Below are 15591 nucleotides of genomic sequence, written 5' to 3'. Positions count from 1 at the left end.
AGGAAGGAAGGAAGGAAGGAAGGAAGAAAGAAAGAAAGAAAGAAAGAAAGAAAGAAAGAAAGAAAGAAAGAAAGAAAGAAAGAAAGAAAGAAAGAAAGAAAGAAAGAAAGAACACCAGGACTGCTAGTAAACTTCCAAATGTGGTACTAAATAAAACCATCTTCAGCTGCCTCCTAAAGATCAAAAGTGAGGGAGGGGGGCAGGCACCCATCCCTGGGAAGGTGGCTCCATCATGGTGAGGCTGCCACTGAAGAGGTCCTCTCCTTTGTACCCACCAAATGAGCTTCTTTGATTGATGGGACGATCAGGAGGGCCTTTCCCTGTGGTGTTAATTCCTGGGCAGGAACAAAAGAGAGAAGACAGTTCCCCAGCCCCAAGCCACGGAGGGCTTTAAAGATCAAAACGAACCGTTTGAATTGGGCTCGGGAGTGCATTGGTAGCCAGTGTAATTGCTGAAATATTGGGGTCACCTGCTCCCGATAGCTTGCTTCAGCCAGCATTGTAGCGGCGGCATTCTGCACTGGCTGCAGCCGCCAAACCCTCTTCAAGGATAGCCCCAAGGGGAGCACATTGCAGTAGCCTAGCCTTACATGCATATGCACATAAGAAGGCCTCAGAAATGTAAAGTGATATAAATGATGGCACAACAGATATGCAGAAAAACAGGAATGGGAAGTAGCACACATGAAGTTGCACCGATGACGACTCCAGCCAGCCCAACTGGTCCACCTGCACAGCCTTTGTATGCTGGGTTGACCCGATACACCCATCAGTCCTTCTAGCTCAGTATTGGCTGCTTTGACTGGCTGTGGCTTTCTGGGGTCTCAGCTAGAGAACGGCCTTTCCCAACCCTTTCTACCCGAGAACCATTAGTGGGAAATGCCAGAGGGCTGCCCCTGGCACCTTCTGCGGTCAAGGCACCCGTCTCACCACTGAACGACTGCCCTTCTTCTAAACTGTGGAAGTTAGGTAGTTGCCAAACTGGATTAAAAAAAAAAAAAACAGTCAAGGATAATAAAACAAGAGTCCAGTGGCAACTTAAAGGCTAAAAATAATTATTGCAGCGCAACGTTTGTGGAGTCACCAGCTCACTATGCTGTAATACATTTTATTAGTCTTTCAGGTGCCCCGGGATGACTTTTTATTCTGCTGCTGCCAACTAAAATGGCTGCCCGTCTGGAATTAGGACAACAATCCAGTGAAAAGAACTGAACCAGCAGAATGTGTTCCTTTTTTTATTCCTCAGCACCAATTTCATCCCAAAATTGAAAGACCAAAATAGAGCAGATTAAAAAAAAAAATCTTAGATCTAGTCTATGCATTTAGGAGATGACAGTAAGATGGTATTTATTTATTTAACTTTTATATCCCGCCCTATATCCTGGCCAAAGCCAGTAGAGGCTGAATAGCTAGAATGAAGAGGGCCACCTCTATGCAGCTAGAAAACTAGGGTCGGGAGGGCTGGGTCAGAACATTTCTTCCGGATGTGCTATTTTTCATTTCATTTATAGGAAATGTTATATTTGGAAGAACTAAAAAAAAAAAAAAAAGCATTTCCCACCAGCAGCCTGATGGCTCTTCTACCATCTCCTGCGTATGTGAAGGAATCCACAAGAAGAGAAGGCGAAGGAGGGGGGGCGAGGCACCAACTGGAGCAAAAAGACAAAGAAAGGACAATGGTGTGGTGGGAAGACAATTTTATTCCGATATGTTAATTACTCCCATGCATTTCTCAGCGAGCTTACTCAGCTTGTAGGGTTGCCAACCTCCAGGTGGCAGCTGGAGATCAACTGGGATTACAACTGATCTCCAGGTAACAGAGATCAGTTCACCTGGAGAAAATGGATGCTTTGGAGGGTGAGGTCTATGGCATTATACCCCACTTAGGTCTCTCCCCACCCCAAACCCTGCCCTCCTCACACTCAGATCCCACCCCTAAACTCTCCAGGTATTTCCCAACCCAGAGCTGGCAACCTTATAGAGGGATCTGTTAAATATAAAAGTAGCAATGCTCCCACTAAACCAGCTTCACAGTTTTTCATGTAGAATTCGTTTCCATTTTATTTTTCATAGTTCTTAGAAGAGCGTTCAAAGTTGCCCTCGGCGGCAAAAGCTGGAGCACGTGGGTGGATTCCTCAATTAAGTTTTATGGTTTGGAACAGATCCCAAAAACTGTAGACGACGGAATACATATTCTCTCATTTGGATGCCTCAATCACCATTTGACCTCTTGTTACCCCGCTGAAGAACCATCTCCGGGTTTGAACCAATTGATCTGTCTGCCGTGCAACACAGGCAGAATGTTATCACTTTTGATACTTCATTCAGCTGCAGTCAGCAGAGCCGTTCCTAAATCTGGGTTTACCAACACAGCAGCTTTGAGAGACTTGGGTGCAGCGGAATCTGTTTCCCTGGCCTCATACTTGCTGCTTGCATCATGTCCCTAAACATGTTTAAACAATCCTCAATTGAACACCTGGGACTGTCGTCAGTATTTTGAGCTTTGTTGATAACCAAGAGCATAAAACAGAATACCAAAGTCTCGAGTCTCTTCTAGACTTAAATGCATATCAAAACACAACCATCTTATTTCTTAAGGTAAATGCTTGGGATGCCAGCAGCCTCCAGGCGGGACCTGAGGATCCCCCAGAATTGCAGCTCATCTCCAGACTACAAAGATCAGTTCTCCTGGAGAAAATGGATGCTTTGGAGGATGGACTCTGTGGCCCTGTGCCCCTACTGAGGTCCCTGCCAGCCTCAGACCTCAACCCCAAATCTCCAGGAGTTTCCCAACCTGGATCTGGCAAGCCTAATGCTCCCATTTCTTATAATGAGATTTCTCTGTCTTTTCAGTGTTTTCAGGATGTAGAATGGTACAGTATAACCTGATCTTGTCACATTTCAGAAGCTAAGCAGCATTGGTACTTGGCTGGGACTCCGCCAGCTGTTTTGCTGGCATAGCAATGCTGCAGCATAGGGAGGCATTCCAGGCTGAAAGGGGTTTGGGAATGCCCTTGGAAAGCTCCCCTAATGCTGGCGCAGGCACTCGCTTCCGAGATTTTGCTGCCCGCACAGCAGCATCGGCGGCCGAGGCCCACGCTGCTACGTTGCTCCCCAGTTCCGTTGTAAGTGCCCCCCGTGCCAGCGTCTGTGCCACTTATCATGGCACAAAGTGGCACAGACACCGGCGCGGGGTCATGCTGGCTTCTATGGCACTTCAGGGGCCCCCTTCAGGATTGCACGGTTAGTGTCCATGGAGACAGATAAAGCATCCCTTTTCAGCTGTTAACTAATGCATGATCAGTCAATATAAGAAGCAATTATATCACAGATAGGGCCACCATAGGCTTGCCAATTGCTCATTGGGGTGGGAAAAAGTCCGCCAATTCACCAGGCTCCCTGCTGAACTTCAACTGGCCGGCAGGCAGACGAAGGCCACTGGAGGGGGGGGGCCATGATTGGCGTGGATGTGTCCCATGCGATGCACCAGCTTCACTTGTGGGTTGACCCAGAAGCTACGTGCACACTCTATCTATCACCTCTGAAACTGAATGGAAACTAGGGTTGCCAACCTCCAGGTACTATCAATCAATCAATCAATCAATCAATCAATCAATCAATCAATCAAACAACCTTTATTGACATATTCTCAGAAATATAGCATAGACGGTACACAAGAATCCTCATTCCATACATTTCCCATATAAATATGATTTAAACTTTGCTCCTAGTCTTGACAACTTCTGTCAAAAATTCTGCCACCTTTAACGTGACTTCAGGGATAGAGTCATTCATTAAAAACCGGCATATGGAAATTTCATGGCTAGATTTCATTTTATCAATCAAGGATAAAATTGTTTTCTTATGAGGGCCATCATGCAGAAGACAATTTATATGCTGAAGTGAATCATGTTGACTCAAACCGCATAAACATATTCTTTTCTCAAGAGGGATATTTTTAAACCTACCCTTTAATACCTCCGAGGGGAGGGCATTAAGTCTGGCGAGCATAAAAGCCCTCCATTGGAGGGGATCCTCAAGTGTGTCAAAGAACTGCTGTAGTTTCCTAACCTGTAGACCTAATTTAAGAGGGGAGCATGTTGGTGGGATAGATGGATGTATTGTTTGTCGTTCTTGGTCTAAAATTCTTTGTTTGATAATACTGAATGCTGATTTCTCTTCTAACATTGACAGATCCTCTAAGGCAGGAGTTCCCAAAGTGGGTGTGAGGCTCTCCAGCCACCCTGGGCAATTCCCAAAAAGTCACTCGCTCAGACAATCTGGTCAGAAGCTGGTAAACTTTATTGTAGAAGCAACAGGTCCAGCCAGGCCCTCGCAAAGGCAAAGCTGCTAGTGACTACTTAGAAAATACTGCATAGTTTTAAACATGTCTACATCACAGGTGCATAACCCAGAGGCCTGAGAAAGGGATTGATAACACAGTCTTGGGCAGGAAGGCAAAGCAGACATCAAAACAAAGGACTTGCTCGTTAGCAGTTGCTTGTTAGCAGTCAAGGACACGGGGGAGGGGGAGGGAATTACCGGGAGTGAGAGCATACCGGCAGAGGCCTGACTCATGTCAAGAGCCTGGCTCTCGTACCAGACTCTAGCCGCTTGTACGGGCAAAACCAAGAGCAAATCAACACAGTACCTCACATTCTGCCCCCCTTAAGGCCCCCCCAGTCCCGCCACCTCTGGGTGTGGCTTGTGGGGGTAGGCATCGTGGAACTCACGGACCAGGTGAGGGGCTGCAACATGTGGGGCTGCTACCCATTCGTCGTGGGCAGGCCCTAGATGTTTCCGCCGGATCGTCCCGCTCCACTGGCGCGGCGGGACTTGAAGATTACCTTTGATGGGTCGAGCGACCTGTTGTTGTATTTTTTGATCCAAGTGGATGTTTTCATGCGGGAGCAAGGTGGGACTTTCGCTTCGGATGAAAGCCGTGTACAATATGTTGCTTCGTTGCTGCAGGGAGAGGCGGCAGCTTGGATGGTACAGCAGTATGAATTGCGCTCCCGTGTGCTGCGAAGTCTCGATGACTTCATGATAGCCCTCCGGAACTGGTTCGAGGATCCACACCGGGGGGAGCGGGCCAAGACCGCTTTGCTGCAGCTGTGCCAAGGGACTAAATCAGTGGTGCAATATGCTAGCGAGTTTCAGCTACTCTCGAGTACAATCCTGGACTGGAGTGAAGCCACCCGAGTGCAGTATTTCCGTGAGGGACTTAATCCTGAATTACAGCACTGGGCTTTTATGCAAGGAAACCCTCCGGACGTGGAGGGCTGGGTCCGGCATGCGGCTGACATCGAAAACTGTAGGCAGTTGTTGTACCTGTCCAAGCAGAGGACTGGGCGAGAGGCTAAACCCCGTGGAGACAGGCTGGGCGCCCCAAAGGACTCTTGCTTCCCTCCAGGGGGGGCAGTCAGTAGCAGAACATCGCAAGTGCTTTGAGAGTGGGGCCTGTCTCGTTTGCGGTGGTATGGGACATTTCGCCTCTCGATGCCCGTCCCGTGCCATGAAGCTGGGACCGTCTCAGCCATCGGCAGGAGAACCAAAAAGAGCACTCGCCGAGGGACAGTCTTGTCACCGAAGCAGCGTACCAGGGAGACGGAGTACCTCCTCGGCTCTGCAGGTGCAGTCCGACCAGGAACCGTCAAAAGCTACCGGCCCATCGGGGCCACGTAATACAAACGAAACTTTGGGCTCATCGGAGCCGCGGATTACCAATTCCGACTCTCTTTCCTCAAGTGACGGGGAGGATTGAGTCCCGCCGGCAAAAAATGCCGTCGGTCTGCTGTAAAGGGGGCTTCTCAGCAGACCGCTCCAGACCATGAGCAGGGAGCTCCAGTCATGGTAAACGAACAGGAGGACAATGTGTACGTGAAGGTTGCCCTTAAGTTGCCCAGAGGGGGACCTCTGTTACGAGTGGCGGCTCTGGTTGATTCTGGCTGTGCTCGGACTTTAATAAGTGAGGAGACCGCCTGAGAGCTACGAGTTAAATGAGTTAAATTGCCAGAGCCCATACAGTTTTCCCAAATGGACGGTGGTGACTTCAAGGGTGGGCCAGTCACTCATCGAACGGCTAGGGTAGTTCTGGGCATGGAGGAACACTGGGAACAGCTCTATTTCACTATTGCCCCCATAAAGGCCCCTGTCGTGTTGGGAATGAACTGGCTACTGAGTCATAATCCGGCCATAGATTGGAAGGAACAAACTCTCACTTTCCCGCACACCCTATGTGACCGACACAGGCGGGAGAGGGCACTCAGAGACCAGGCGGCCGCTTTGACGGGGTCGCCATCGATCAAGACTCATTTGCCCCAACTCCCCAAAGAGTATGCTCAGTTTGCTGATGTGTTTGATGTCCGGGAGTGTGATGAATTGCCCCCCCACCCGGTTACTGACTGTGCGATTGAAGTGGTGGGAGACGGTAAACTTTCAAAAGGGAAAATTTACCCAATGAGTCCTAAGGAAAAGACAGTGTTATGGGACTATCTGGATGCCAATTTAGCACGGGGGTTCATCCGTCCCTCCAAAGCGCCTTATTCTGCACCTGCTTTTTTCGTGAAGAACAAAACAGGGGATTTGAGGCTCTGTATTGACTTCCGTAGACTGAATGCGGTCACTCAGTCTAATGCTTACCCCCTTCCTCTCATTCCAGACCTGCTCGCACATTTGAAGGAAGGCCGGATTTTTACTAAACTGGACTTAGTGGAAGCTTACCATCGCATCAGAATTAGAGAAGGGGACGAACCAAAAACTGCCTTCTCTTGTTGCTTTGGGATGTTTGAGTATTTAGCGATGCCATTCGGATTAACGGGGGCTCCGAGTGTGTTCATGCAAATGAACTTGTTCCGTGGAGTTATTGTTTATCTGGATGATATTCTTATTTACACCAAAACTATGGAGGAACACGTGTGTTTACTACAAGAGGTGTTGAAGCGGTTGCGCGCCCATAAACTGTATGCAAAGGTGTCCAAATGTGACTTTCATCAGCCGTCCATTACCTTTTGGGGGTATGTGGTGTCCCATCAAGGACTGGAGATTGATCCTGAGAAGGTTCAAGCAGTGGTAGAGTGGGAAGCCCCCACTACTCGCAAACAGTTACAGCAATTTCTTGGGTTTGCTAATTTCTATCGGAACTTCATCCCAAACTTCGCTCATGTAGCTTTGCCCCTTACTTCGCTCTTGCGCACGAAAGGGAAAGGGGCGGCCACTACTTTGCCATTCGCCAAACTGTTGTGGACCCCAGATTGTCAGCAGGCGTTTGATATGCTCAAAAGGCTATTTACGTCCGAACCCGTTTTAGTGCATCCCGACTGCAAAAAGCCTTTTGTGGTACAGGTGGACGCTTCTGATGTTGCCATGGGGGGGTGCCTTTTTGCAAAGGGATGAAAGTAAACAGTTGAAGCCGTGCACTTATTTCTCTAAAACGTTCTCCCAGGCGGAGATCAATTGGGCTATTTGGGAAAAGGAAGCGGCGGCTGTAAAACATGCTCTCACTGTCTGGAGACATTTCCTGGAGGGGGTTGAGGTCCCCTTTGAAGTCTGGACCAATCACAAAAATCTGGAGGCCTTGAAAGGATCCAAAAAGTTGTTAGCCAAGCAAGTTCGTTGGGCGCAGTTCTTTGCTAAGTTCCGTTTTGTTCTTAAACATGTGCCAGGGAAGGACAATTCTTTAGCGGACGCTTTATCTCGGCTCCCCCAATACCGAGACCACTTCGACTGCCCGGTTGTTTACCCCAGAGCAGCAAGGGGAAACTCCAGGACTGGCTGTGACTACTCGGGTTCAAGCTTGAGCTCTACTCCCCTCAACGGGGTCCCAGAAACTTTTCAAATAATGCTAGGCAAAGCCGCACTGCAGGAGGAAGGGAACCAAACTCTTCCCCAAGCTCTTACCCGTCAGGGGACTTTGTGGTTTCATGGTGACAAACTGTATGTACCTGAAAAGCTTAGGAGGGAGGTGTTGGAGATGGTTCATGGAGCCAAAACTGTGGGACATTTTGGGTTTGTCAAATCTTTGCATTTACTGCGACGCCAATTTTGGTGGCCGGGTATGAGAGCTGATGTTGATTTGTTTGTGCGCAGTTGCCCCACCTGCGCCACTGCAAAAAAACTTATGGGAAAGCCGCCAGGACTTCTCAAGCCTCTGGAAACCCCATCTGTTCCCTGGGAGGTAGTAGCCATAGACTTTATTACAGACTTGCCTCCCAGCCGGGGTAAAACCGTGTTGTGGGTAATAACTGATTTGTTTTCCAAACAGGTTCATTTTGTTCCCTGTTCAGGGTTGCCTTCAGCCCAGAAGTTGGCACACCTGTTCGTTAGACACGTGGTGAAACATCATTCCGTCCCACGGAAGGTCCTCTCCGACAAAGGACCTCAATTTGTGGCTAAATTTTGGAAAGCTTTTCTGAAGGTGATGGGGGTAGAGGAACAGGGATTATCTTCTGCCTACCATCCTCAGACAGATGGACAAACAGAATGAGTCAATGCTGTGGTGGAGTGTTATTTGTGGTGTTATGTGAACTATCACCAAGATGATTGGGTGGATCTATTACCTTTTGCTGAATATGCTTACAATAATGCTCCTCATTCTTCCACAGGGTTCAGTCCCTTTCAGGTTGTATATGGCAGGGAGTTTGGGCCCTTTGGTAACACAGCCCTTTCCCCTGAGATTGAGGGTGTAAATGAAGTCCAGGCCTGGGTACATGTGGTACAAGCCACATGGCCTTGGCTTCAGAAAAATCTGGAGAGAGCAAAGCGCAAATACAAGGAACAGGCTGATAAACATCATTCCCCAGGGTGGGAGTTGAAGGTGGGGGATCAGGTTTACCTGTCCACCAAAAACCTACGGTCGTTACGTCCTTGCAAGAAATTCAGTGACAAGTACGTGGGTCCTTACCCTATCACTCGAGTAATCAATGAAGTCACAGTAGAGTTGGCCCTCCCTAAAATGCTCCGGGGAGTGCATCCAGTATTCCACATTAGTCTTCTCAAACCGTACACAGCAGCCCCCCATTTCCATCCTCAGCCCAAGCCGGAGGTGCCTACAGTGGTGGGTGGGGAGGTTCATCTTGAAGTCTCTAAAGTGTTGGATTCCAAGTTGAAGAAGGGAAAACTGTTTTATTTGGTCCAAGAGCAAATCAACACAGTACCTCACAGTGGGCAGTACCATCCCCTGGTGTCAGATAGGGCTTCTGACAGCTCCATCCTCAAACAAGATGGTTTCCCCGCAAACATGATGGAGTTCTCCGTACACTCCTTTCCCCACCCCCCCATTATGCACATGAGCTCCGGCCAGAGATTTACAATTGTATTGGGACCCGCCCGTGTAAATCTTCGATCTGATATCGGGTCCCGCTCACAAAGCCGAGAGCTCGGCCATCTCCTCCACTGATTGTTCATGATTGTTTCTGTTTCAGTTTTACTTAAGTCGTTACCGGCAGGAAACGACTACATTGTCTCTTTGTTCCTGTAACCCTATTGTATCAGCCCTATAAATGTATCCCCACTCCCCCTGTCATGTATTCCAACCTTGCGCGACTCTTACTGAAATCACTGACTTCTGAAATAAATCTTTGAATGGCTGCTCTGCCTGGATTGAAGGTCTATTGCCTGAAACGCTGTGAATTTGCTGAAGCCTGACATTAGGTTGGAATCCATCTTTTTTTATTTTCTACTAGTTAGTTCTTGAGAAAGATGTTCCCCAGTTCTACCCGATCTGCTGAACTGATCCAGGGGTACGAACGCCTCTGCCTGTCGTAACAGCAGGGAGCGGTCCTGCTCCGGGAGGAAGCAGCCCCGAGAGGAGCAGATCCAAGCCGGGAGGAAGTAACCCTGGGAAGGAGCCCCGCAGAACTTGCAGAGGGGGCACCGCGGATCGCTGGACAGTACGTCCACCAAACAACCACGGGGCCAAACTTCGATCTCCTATATCGATGCCCGCTGGAGGACCTATACTCCAGGGAGGAAAAACCACTCTGAGGCTGAGCTGCAGTCACCTCAACCCCGTGCCCCTGAGAAGAGGAACGCCGTCTTCTGCAGGAGCAGAACCACGACCTGACTCGACAGAACCGGGAGCTTCAGGACCAGCTGGAGATCCTAAGGAGGGAGATGACGGCGCTAGCAGGAATGGTGCGAGGACTCCGATCGTCCATCGTCACTACGACCTCCCCCCATTCATCCTCCATGCACAGCCCCCCGGGACCTGAGGATCTCCTTTGATGGAACCTGCGCCCTGTTACCCCACTTCTTACTACAACTTTCTGGCTTCATGAAGGACCAGGGTGAGACTTTCCCCTCCGAAGAAGCCCGAGTTCGGTACGCCATCGGACTTCTGGAGAAGGAGGATGTGGAGTGGACAGTAACAGCAACGGAAGTTAATCCCGGACTTTTGCGCTCCCTCAATGGTTTCCTGGAAGCCCTGCACCACCGGTTTGAGAACCCACACTAGGCGGAGAGGGCCAAGATTGCCATGCACAAATTGAGGCAAGGGTCCCGTACAGTACTGGAATATGCCCAAGAATTCCAGTCCCTGGCGTGCAAAGTAAGGGAGTGGAGCAAGACCACCAAGGTCTAACACTTTCGCGAGGGACTGTGATGGGAAGTGTTGGAGGGCTGCCTGACTCTGGGTGACCCTGAAACGATGGAGGGCTGGATCTGGCTGGCAGGGCAAGTGGAGCACCGTAAGCTTACCTTGCAGTTTGCCAAGGATCGCCCGGGGAGGGAACCCCCCCAGAGGCCCAACCAGGGGGAATGCCGTGGAGGGGGCGCACCTTGGCGAGGGGAACCGAGGCAGGTTCTCGGAAGTGAAGGCACATCGTTTCAAAGAGGGGGCCTCCTTGCGTTGCAGGGGAATGGGACACTTCACGGCCAAGTGTACTAATGGATCCCCTGGACAGATGGCAGACAGAGCGATCCCGACCGACCCCCGAGTTCCAGACCGAAGGAGAGCAGAGGGAAACCCACCCAGCGCAGCGCAGCGGCTCTAAGCGCAGACCTGGAGCCTACTCCGTGTGAACATCACTGCTGCTCCGGAGAAGCCTCACCGGCAAAAAACGAAGAAAGCTTCCTGTGATTGAACCGGCACAGGAGGCTACCTTGCAAGACAACGAGCCGGTTCCGACCTGGGTGAGTGACCAGGGAGAGACTCTACTGGTGCCAGTGGTGTTAAAGAATCCCCGGGGAGGGGATCCAATTGCCGTAGTGGGCATTTTGGACTCTGGCTGCTCCAGGACTTTAATAGACCAGGGTGTGTTTGACTGACTGCAGTTGGGGGCTGTGGAGTTGGATCAACCCTTGTTCTTTTACCAGATGGACGGGAGCGACCTATAGGGGGCCCCTGTTCATTTGCGCTCTGACCCAGTATTGTTGGGGGTGGGTGATCACTGGGAGCAGATCAGCCTTACCATTGCTCCTGGGATCGCTTACCCAGTGGTTCTGGGAAGCAACTGCTGGCGGGTCAAAACCCCAGCATTGACTGGACGCAGCGTCAAATAGTATTTGAGTCTCCACAATGCCAGTGGCATTTCCGGGAGGACATGCCCGATGGGGGGAGGGTGACTGCCGTGACAGCGACCCCCGTGACACTACCCCTGGAGTATCAGGACTTTATGGACGTATTTGAGGGGAAGGACTGTGACTTATTACCCCCTCACCGCACTACGGACTGTGCCATTGAGCTCACTGCGGACATGAAGCCCTCCAAGGCCTGGGTTTACCCCATGAGCCCCCTGGAAAAGACTGTGTTGTGGGAGTTTCTGGACAAGAATCTGGCTAGGGGGACTTCCGGTGTCTGGTTTGGCCCCGGCAACAGTCTCCAGGGAGGGCTCTCCCAGGAGAATCCAAGAATCGCTTTAAATTGGAGTGCAATAGCACACCAACCCGGCTCTAAATAGTGAGCTAGGATGCAGGAATTCCTCTGTTGCCAGAAGATAGCAGTGTGACTCCCACACTCTCTGAGGGAGCTTTTCAAGTCCCCCGGAGGTGTGGACGCTGTCCTGCTCAGCTTTTGAGGGGAGAAAACATTGCCTTGGGTGTATTCTTGGCTGGACCTCCAGCACCTATAACCATCTTATGAACTATTTAAGGAAAATACCTCACTCGCAGAAGTCAAGTGAGTACAAGAAATACTTTTGATCTTACCGAGCAAATAAAGTCAACCTGGAAGTTGGTAACTCCAGGGATCTTTGCATACTCCCCCCCCATTACAATAAGATTTCTTCTGTCGAGATAAGTCATCAGATAAAGCAGCAGGAACTCTATCAAATCGATCTATGGGTAGACACAACAATTGAACTTTTCTGATTGACTGAGAGGGACCAATCAAGTCGTGGCGTTTGAGGGGACAGGAGGAATAAACCCCTCCCTCCCCTTGGCCACGCTACCTTTTTCCTGGCCGCTCCCAGGTTGTGCTTTTTAACTTTCATTTCTGCAATCTCCGGATGTGCTCTGCATAACATCTCTGCTGACTTGGGGAAGAAGGGAAGTTTTACAAACGCGCAGCACCGGAAGGAGTCCCCCGGTTGCATCATCTAAAGGTTACCTTGGAAAAAACTACAAAACTGGGACATCCGAAGGTCCGTGGCTGCACCATTTCCGGTTCGCTTCCTACTTCCTGTTTGTGCCGATCTAGAGTGTCCGAAAAAACTTGTTGCTTTTTAAAAACTTCAATGTTAAATATTACAAGTTTTAAAGCACTTTCTGGAAAAAATTTTTGACGACTATGCTTACTAACTGTTATTGAACTACCCATAATGATCAGAACTCTCATAAATGGACCTGCCAAAATCGCTTTTAACAGTGACAATTGGTCTGGATCAGTACTGTTACCTGTAACATTCAGACACAAGGTTTTCTCCCAAGAAGTGACCATGGATAAGAGAATTCAAGAACTGTTTGTTAAGCAAAACGAAACTACTGCCAAACAACATGAACAGCTGTCTAAACAAATGGAGCAATTGATTACAATTATGAATTCCCTGGCCCAGACGCTGACACAGAAGATGAATGGAGTAACTGAAGAATTGAAGGAATTGAATCTGCCAGCAATCCCAAATAGGAATGAAGTCATAGAAGATTCTGAAGATGCATTCCCAAATACTGCAATGCACGAGAGCTCTCTAGCTGAGGAACAAGAGAAAGAACATACAATAGAACAAATTCCAATAGCTTTGCTGATACCAATGGAATTGAATGTAAGTGATCTCTTCAATCTGCTCGATGAATGGTTCAATATATACTTGGACAGGAAAACCCGATTTGTTGGAATCTTCCTCTTAGAACTGGATTTAGAAAACATTGCAACTAAGAGAGAGCCTGTTAACAACTTTTAAAGATCATCTTCGCTGCTTAATGAAAATGATGGAAAGAAGGAGACGTTGGAAAACTCGGATGAAGGGACTAGTTTAATTGGCTTTAGTGTTTTATGTGGTGAAGATTAACGAATGGAATGGGGTAAAAGGACAGGTCTTATGAATATGGATTGCATTTGATAATAAATTTATCAGTAATATTTCATTGAATTGGTGTTAGGGAGAAAGGGAGAAATATTATAAGATAGAATTAATTTCTAACCCTTTTTTGTTCGTGTTATTTTTTTATTTGTCATATTAAGGGATAGCTAAATAATGGAAACTGATCTTTACTGCTTATTTGTATTTGTTGAAATAGGTGTTTAAAGGGGGAGTGGGAGGTGTGGAGAATTTATTGAGAAAAATATTTCTTGATGGGTTAACCTAAAGGTTACTCTTTGATTTAATTCCTCACATTTATTTGGTATATGAAAATATAAGGAGGATTACAGGCATATCACTTAGATATAAAATACTTATAAAGCAATTGAGTAGGGGGATTAAACTGTTAGCAAAAGTATATACAATTTAATTATGGACAGAAGAGAGTGAGGGGAAGTCATTTATGTTCTGTTATTTTTTAGATTAAAATTTTTTTATTGATTTAATCTTATATTGTTAAGTCTTATGGGGAAATGATGTATAAAATGAGAAAATAATAATAAAAAATATTTTTTTAAAAAGAATCTGGCTAGGGGGTTCATCCATCCGTCCAAGGCTGCATTTTCCTCACCCTGCTTCTTTGTAAAGAAAAAGGGGACTTTGGACCTCCGGTTGTGCGTAGACTACAGGGGTCTCAATGCAGTGACTGAAAAGAATGCGTATCCCATCCCCCTCATCCCTGACCTTCTCAGTCAGTTACAGGAAGGCAGGGTATTTTTGAAACTGTACCTGGCGGAAGCCTATTACCGGGTCTGGATTAAGGAGGGGGATGAGGCGAAGATAGTCTTCTCATGTTGTTTTGGTCTGTTTGAGTTTAACGTGATTCCGTTTGGGTTGTCTGGAGCTCCATCCTGCTTCATGCAACTCATCAACAAAATTTTACATGATTTACTGTTTCGGGGGGGTCATTGTGTACTTGGATGGCATTTTAATCTATTCTCGGGATCCGGAGGAACACCGGAAGTTGGTGCAGGAGGTACTGCACCGACTGAGGGAGCACCATCTATACGCCAAACTGTCCAAGTGTGCCTTTAATCAGGACAAGCTTGCGTTCCTTGGGTTTGTAGTGTCTCCCAACGGGTTAATCATGGATCCCGAGAAGGTCCAGGCAGTCCGAGACTGGGAACCCCCGCGAACCCATAAGCAACTCCAGCAATTTCTGGGATTCACAAATTTCTATCGGGGATTCATCCCAGATTTTGCCGAGATAGCCCTCCCGATCATGGACCTCCTTAAGACCAAGGGGAGGGGTCAGGTGGCCACGGCTGCTAACTACCAGGTGGCGTGGGACTACCGCTGCCAGGCAGCGTTTGACTTGCTTAAGAGCCGGTTCACGTCTAAGCCCGTTTTAGCTCACCCCGACTGTTCTCAGCCTTTCGTCCTGCAAGCAGACGCTTCTGACAAGGCAATGGGGGGAGCGCTTCTGCAAAAGGATGCTCAGGGGAGGCTCAGACCCTGCGCTTACTTTTCCAAGAAATTATCTGGGGCCAAGCTCAACTGGCCGATTGGGGAGAAGGAGGCCATGGCTATCGAACATGCCCTCACGGTTTGGCGCCAGTTCTTAGAGGGGGCGACGGTGTCGTTCGAGGTTTGGATGGACCACCGGAACCTCGAGGCCATCTTGGGGCAGAGGAGGCTCTCGGCCAAGCAGCTGAGGTGGGTGGATTTCTTTTCTAGATTCCGCTTCACCATTAAGCATGTCCCCAGGAGGGAGAATTGCCTGGCGGACGGTCTCTCCCGCATGCTACAGTACGACTGCAGAGTCGAGCGGCCGCTTGGGTCCCTTTTTACCCCAGAACACCTGTGCTTGGACCCTCGAGGAACGAGGGGAGGGCTCCCTGGGGGTGGAAGAGACTGGAACCCCGGAAGGAAAGACTTATGCTCCCCAGAAGCTGCGCCGGGAGGTGCTAGAATGGAGCCACAGCTCCAAGACGGGGGGTCACTTTGGTTTCGTTAAAACCCTATACCTGGTAAGGCGGCACTTTTGGTGGCCAGGGATGCGCCAGGACATCAATGGTTTTGTAAGGTCCTGCCCAACGTGTGCTACCAATAAACGTCTTATGGGAAAGCCCCCTGG

The sequence above is a fragment of the Euleptes europaea genome, chromosome 8, assembly GCF_029931775.1.
Source record: "Euleptes europaea isolate rEulEur1 chromosome 8, rEulEur1.hap1, whole genome shotgun sequence".
Classification (NCBI taxonomy): domain Eukaryota; kingdom Metazoa; phylum Chordata; class Lepidosauria; order Squamata; family Sphaerodactylidae; genus Euleptes; species Euleptes europaea.
This window is presented reverse-complemented; position numbering follows the sequence as displayed.